Source organism: Hyperolius riggenbachi, chromosome 11, assembly GCF_040937935.1.
Source record: "Hyperolius riggenbachi isolate aHypRig1 chromosome 11, aHypRig1.pri, whole genome shotgun sequence".
Taxonomy (NCBI): Eukaryota; Metazoa; Chordata; class Amphibia; order Anura; family Hyperoliidae; genus Hyperolius; species Hyperolius riggenbachi.
In genome coordinates, this window is record NC_090656.1 from 95,983,619 (window position 1) to 95,990,184 (window position 6,566).

The 6,566-nt window shown below is 47.0% G+C and overlaps 1 long non-coding RNA gene across 1 annotated transcript in view; it reads left to right on the forward strand.

The window, feature by feature from the left end:
- The first annotated feature begins 421 nt into the window (after positions 1 to 421).
- Positions 422 to 6,566, forward strand: part of LOC137538240 (uncharacterized) — a 38,235-nt gene continuing 32,090 nt past the window's right edge. The window contains exon 1 of the long non-coding RNA XR_011024715.1: positions 422 to 557. This is a non-coding gene — a long non-coding RNA (uncharacterized lncRNA). The remainder of the gene's footprint in view (positions 558 to 6,566) is intronic.

Below are 6,566 nucleotides of genomic sequence, written 5' to 3' on the forward strand. Positions count from 1 at the left end.
CTGGAAAGAATCTGTACAAACATGCAGGCTGGCCTCTAGTGGCGTAGCTAAGGAGCTATGGGCCCCAGTGCAACTTTTACGCGACCCCCCCCCCCCCCCCCCCAGTACTCTTTACATAATTGATATGGCGCATCAAAACCTGCCAAGGACAACCACAGTGTCAGAGGTGCAAGAAGGGGGTGGGGAACAGTATGTTAATAATTCCTAGTATTCAAAGCAACCATAGGAGTGATTATTACCAGCACAGAACCAATAGAGAGCAAATTCTGTGGTTGAAGGTGGACCCGGCCCTGATGTGGTCGCTTCCTCTGCACCCCCTATTGCTGCGCCACTGCTGGCCTCCTGGCCTTGTACACTACTTTGGCAGTTGGACTGAGCAACTGCCATTCACTAAGTGCTTTTGAAAATAAAGAAAACTAACAATTCCCCATGAGAAGATGGACTATTTCATCTGTTAGATTTTGGCCAGATTTCCGTCAAGAATAACAAGAGAACGGAGTGGCAAGGGAGGATGGCGAGGGAGCCCAAGCACCCCATGGAGCTAGAGGAAGCCCCAGGTAAGTATAAATACTCAAACACTTAAACGGAACCTGAACTAAGTAAAATTATTTAACATAAACACATAAGGTAACTTCAAATGAACATTACATAGTTGCCTTGCCATCAGTTACTCACCATTTTCTTCTGACAAGATCCTTTCCACTTCTGACCAGTGCTGCTCAAATCTGGATCCGGGAGATACCCGGATAGTTGCTATGCGGATATCTCCCAGTAAACCTGTGCGGAGTGGGCGGGGGGGTCAATCTTACCTGTCTGACGTCTTTCTCATCCCTCCCTCGGCACCTCCCACAATGCACTCCACGTGCGTCACGTGATTACAAACACTTCCTCCTTCAACCCGGTAGGAGGAAGTGTTTGTAATCACGTGACTGCCGCTTGGACCGCATCGTGGGAGGCGCCGAGGGACGGACCGAAGAAGACGTCAGACAGGTAAGATTGACCCCCCCCGCCCACCCCGCACAGGTAACTGGGAGATATGCGGATAGAACTATCCGGATGTCTCCCGGATCCGTATTTGAGCAGCACTGCTTCTGACAACATTTTGTCACAACTGAAATATATCAGTTGCTGTCAGTTATATATCAGTTGATGTCAGTAATAGCTGAGAGGACAACTGATGTGCCAGGTAATGTCCATGTTTCCCTATGGCTCGAGTGGGCGATGTTACAAGGTAAAGAGTTTGGCAGCACGTCTGTACAGCAATCATTCATTAACTATCACCTTAAACCGACAGCAAAGATCTTTTCAGGTTACAAGCCTTTTTGTGCGTATGCATGGCTTTGCTTGTCAGAGCTCGTTTCTCCAGCAAGTTCCCACTCTCTCTGTTTCCGGCATCTGCAGCCAGTTGCTACGTAGAATCACGCAGCAGAGAGACTTGCTGCATAAATATAAACAGTGATGTTTCACCAGCAGGGGGAAGAAACACTTCACTAATACAAAGCACGTCCTTAAATTGGGAAAACAGAAGTACTCAAGTCTCAGCAGCACCTGCTACATTTTCATCACAAAAACTTTATTTCTTACAACAAAGTCTTATGCTGAGAATACACAATGAGTTTTTTGGGCAGATTTATTGTTCGATCAATTTCACAATCGATTTCTATTCACTTCTATGAGAATATCTATCAGGAAAATGATCAAAATCAGATCAGACCTGTCGGAAATTATCAATCGAGCAATCTATCTGCCCAAAAAAAACATAGTGTATTCCCAGCATTACACTTGATGCAGATCTATAAGCAGACAGGAGCAGGTATTCTAAAATACAATTACACGCAATCCAATGAATGAAATAAACGAATTATTCACCACATTAACTGATGTATTTATTTTTCTCTTTTTTTGAGGGAACCGTTCAGACAGATTGATAAACACAAAGATAAACTGCGCGTTTTCTGATATGTCTTAGGCTCCATTCAGGGCTGGTTCTAAACTTTTTGCTGCCAGAAACAAACTTGTGAGGATTGATGCGTTTCACCTTGCTCCAAAAATGCTGCATGCACCAAGTTTGAGATTTCAGCAAATCGTTAATTACTGGTGATCGCTACATTGATTTGCATTGCCACAGTGCTTCTTCAACCACTACCTCTACAGACAAGCTGAAATCTCTAGTAAAATGCTCCACTGTGAATGAGGCCTACAAACCGCTAGCGTTTTTACAAAACGCTACTCCTATTCTACCCTACGGCAGTGTTGTCACTGTCGGGATCACAGGCATTTGGCGATCATCGCTAATCATAAACACGTTACCTGCAGCAGTTTGCCGGTGATTCCGGAGCGATCGTGATTAGTGTGTATCGAACCGCAAATCACGATCGCTCCCAAAAACCGCTAATTCGTCCAGTGATTTTTCCGCAGTTACCATGGAAAAATCACTCCCGCAAAATGCTAGCAGTAATTGCTAGCGGTTTGCGATTTCCTAGTGTGAATGGGCCCTTACCGGTCAAAAACTCTGTCTAGCTATCACTGGAATTCAGATGAATTCAAAATGCCCAGCAAGAGTACTGACCTAGCTTTATTAGGTACTTATCCGTTAGCCGGGCGCATCCTCTAGGTGGCGACAAAACTCCACCAGAGTTACATCTTTCCCTACTATCCATGTCGGCCTGGAGGGGGAATAGTAATTAGCGCCACCTGCCGGATGCGCCCGACTAACGGACAAGTACCCTTTATTATTACATGCAAAGGTTTTCATTGGATTTCATGGTAAAAGCAGGTGATGAGGGGAGTTGTCAATTAGCATCGAATCAAAACCCCCTACACTCAAAACACAAACACACAGCAAGCTGGAGCTTGAAACGGGTCCATCCGAAAATGGCGCAGGGAGAAAAATGGCGCACCGTTCTGCCGATAAATGTATCATAAAACGCTATTTACCGTTTTAATGTAAATACAATAAAACGGTAAATTTCGTTTTATGCTACATTGATTGCAGAGCGGTGCGCCATGATAAACATGCAGGGCTGGGGGAGAGAGGCAGCGGGAGACTAGAGGGCATAGGCAGCGGATGTATGCAGAAGCATACGTTACCTTATCCTGGGCCAGCGATCGCTCCTTCCCTCCGCTCCTTCCATTCGTTTGCTGTAGTCCCGCAGCTGGCCAATCAGCATGCGGAGACTGAAGCCACATGGTGATTGGCCGGCTGCAGGACTACAGTAAACGAATGGAAGAAGTGCAGGAGCGGAGGGAAGGAGCGATCGGCGGCCGGGACAAGGTAACGTATGCTTCTGCACACATCCTCCCCGCTGCCTATGCCCTCCAGTGTCCCGCTGACTCTCTCCTCCCCCGACCCCCGCTGCATTCTTGAACACTTATAATGCTATTTAGCGTTATAAGTGTAAGGCACACTGCCTGCGCCATTTTTTAACACTTATAACGCTAAATAGCGTTATATAATGTAAGTCTATGGGGCGCCCTTTGTATTCCCCTTGCGCTGTGCGCCATTATTAACTGTCACGCTTGAAACAATTAGGCCACATACACACATCAGACTATAGTCTTTGGAAAATGAAAGATCACAGACCCATTTTACTCCCTTCCCTGTAGTATGAGAGCCATACCTACACAGTCTATTCTATGGAGCTGAATTCCCCATCAGACAGAAATCTTTGCAAGAAGCTGCACACAAAGATGCTGCACACATGCAACAGATCAGTATCTGCAAAAGATCTGTTCCTGCCAAAGATCCGTTCCTGCAAATTGCATTCATAGTCTATGAGATCTGCAGATCATCATACACACCTTGTTTAACAGACATTCATCTGCAGATCAGATCCACCAAGATGGATTTTCAGATCTACAGATGATTGTCTGATCTGCAGATGAATGTCAGTTAAACAAGGTGTGTATGATGATCTGCAGATCTCATAGACTATTAATGCAATTTGCAGGAACGGATCTTTGGCAGGAACAGATCTTTTGCAGATACTGATCTTTTGTGTCTGTGCAGCATCTTTGTGTGCAGCATCTTGCAAAGATTTTTTTCTGATGGGGAGTTCAGCTCCAATAGAAAAGACTGTGAAGGTATGGCTCTCATACTACATGAAGGGTGGTAAGATTGGTCTGTGATCTTTCATTTTACAAAGACTATAGTCTGATGTGTGTATGAGCCTTAAGGTTGCAAAATTGTATCCGGTTGCAGTATTGGATGATCTAAAGGTGCATACACACATCAGACTATAGTCTTTGGAAAATGAAAGATCACAGACCAATCTTACCACCCTTCATGTAGTATGAGAGCCATACCTTCATAGTCTTTTCTATGGAGCTGAACTCCCTATCAGAAACAAATCTTTGCAAGATGCTGCACACACAGATGCTGTACAGACACAAAAGATCAGTATCTGCAAATGATCTGTTCCTGCAAAAGATCCGTTCCTGCAAATTGCATTCATAGTCTATGAGATCTGCAGATCATCATACACATCTTGTTTAACCGACATTAATCTGCAGATCAGACAATCATCTGCAGATCTGAAAATCCATCCCGGTGGATCTGATGTGCAGATGAATGTGGAACGGAGGGGGGGGGGGGTGGTTAACTCCATTGCGTTCCATCTCTCTGTTACTTTCTCCATCATACCAGGAAGCAGAAAGTATTGGAGTGAGGTGGAATGCGATTAAATACGACTTGGAAAGCACTATAGGCAGCAACAAAGGAGCGTAAACCCCTGTGCCACAGCCACAAGTTTAAAGGGAACCCAAGGTGAGAGGGGTATGGAGGCTGCCATATTTATTTCCTTGTAAACAATACCAGCTGCATGGCAGCCCTGTTGATCTTCTGGCATAAGTCAAACCCCTGGAACAAGCATATGGCTTATCCAGTAAAACCTAAGTCAGCTAGTCAGTCAGAGTACCGGGTCTTCTGCATGCTTGTTCAAGGCATGCTTGTTCAAGGTCTATGGCTAAAAGTATTAGAAACACAGGATCAGAACGAATACCAGGCAACTGGCATTGTTTAAAAGGAAATAAATATTTCAGCTTCCATATCCCTCTCACCTCTGGTTCCCTTTAACCACTTAAGGACCACGTGCTTAACCCCCCCCCCCCCCCCGGCTATTTTTTTACTAATTAGGCCACTGCAGCTTTAAGGCCTTGCTGCAGGGCCGAACAACTCAGCACACAAGTGACCCCTTCCTCTTTTCTGCCCACCAATACAGCTCTGTGTTGGTGGGCTGTGATTGCTCCTTCAATGTTTATTTTTTATAAATATTTATTTCTTTATTATTTTCAATAAATATAGCTATTTTTGTTTTTATTTTTTAAACACTCCCTCCCTCAATCCCTCCCCCCACCAGCCTATGACAGCGGATCACTCTCTTGCCACCTGAGGGGACAGCCATGTCATACGGCTGTCTCCAGTACAGCGCTGCTGTAGATCGCAGCGCTGTACACAGTAAATAGCCGGTGGTTTCGCCGTCTAACAGTCTCCAAGCGGCGATCACCTCCGTAATTCAAGCTCGCAATCTCCTGCAAGACCCCGCCCCAGGAGTTCTCAACAATTGGCGTGGAGTTGTCCTGGGGCTGCTGCCGCATTCACGCCAATTGCCGTGGAGCAGTCGTCAAAGGGTTAAAGGCTCTGTTTTGTTCAGAATGCGGAGTCCGAACTGCAGAGCTCTGCGGAGCTCATGCCTAAATGCAGCCACCCTCTGAACCTGCAGGGAGTTACTCATCTCCGTTCGGTTTTCCAGGTCTTCCGAAAGGAATCGGTTGGTTGTATACCTTTGAAGTCCTTTAGGACAGTGTTTCTCAACACGCGGTTCGCGTACCCCAGGGGGTACGTGAGACCATAGCTGGGGGTACGCAGCCAGGAGGGGATGTAGCGCAAAACGGGGGAGCATGCCCACACATAGCGGCGGGGAGGGGGTCCACTCCCCCCACCCTCACCTTGCACTCCCCCGTCAGCGCTTTCCCCTCCGACACGCATTAATAGCAGCATGGTAAAAGGAACGCAGACTTACTTCCGCGTTCCACGCCAGAGGTCTTTCTCTCTCAGTGATGACGCTACTTCCTGTTTATCAGGAAGTAGTGTCAGGCTCAGAAAAGATCGGACCTCCGCCATGGAACGCAGAAGTGTGCGTTCCTTTTACCATGCCGCCACCACTGTCTGCTATCAATGCGTGTCGGAGGGGGAAGCACTGATGGGGGAGTCCAAGGTGAGTGGACTCCCCTCCCCGCCGCTATGTGTGGGCATGCTCCCCCGTTTTGCGCTGCATCCCCTCCTGGCTATACTTTGGGCACACATGCCTGACTAAACTGTAGGCACCCATGCCTAGCTATACTGGGGGCACCCGTGACTGGCTATACTGGGGCCAACCATACCTAGCTATACTGGGGGCACCCATACCTAGCTATACTGGGGGCACCCATACCTAGCTATACTGGGGGCACCCATACCTAGCTATACTGGGGGCACCCATACCTAGCTATACTGGGGGCACCTATACCTAGCTATACTGGGGCACCCATGCCAGGCTGTACTAAGGGCACCCATAACTGGCTATACT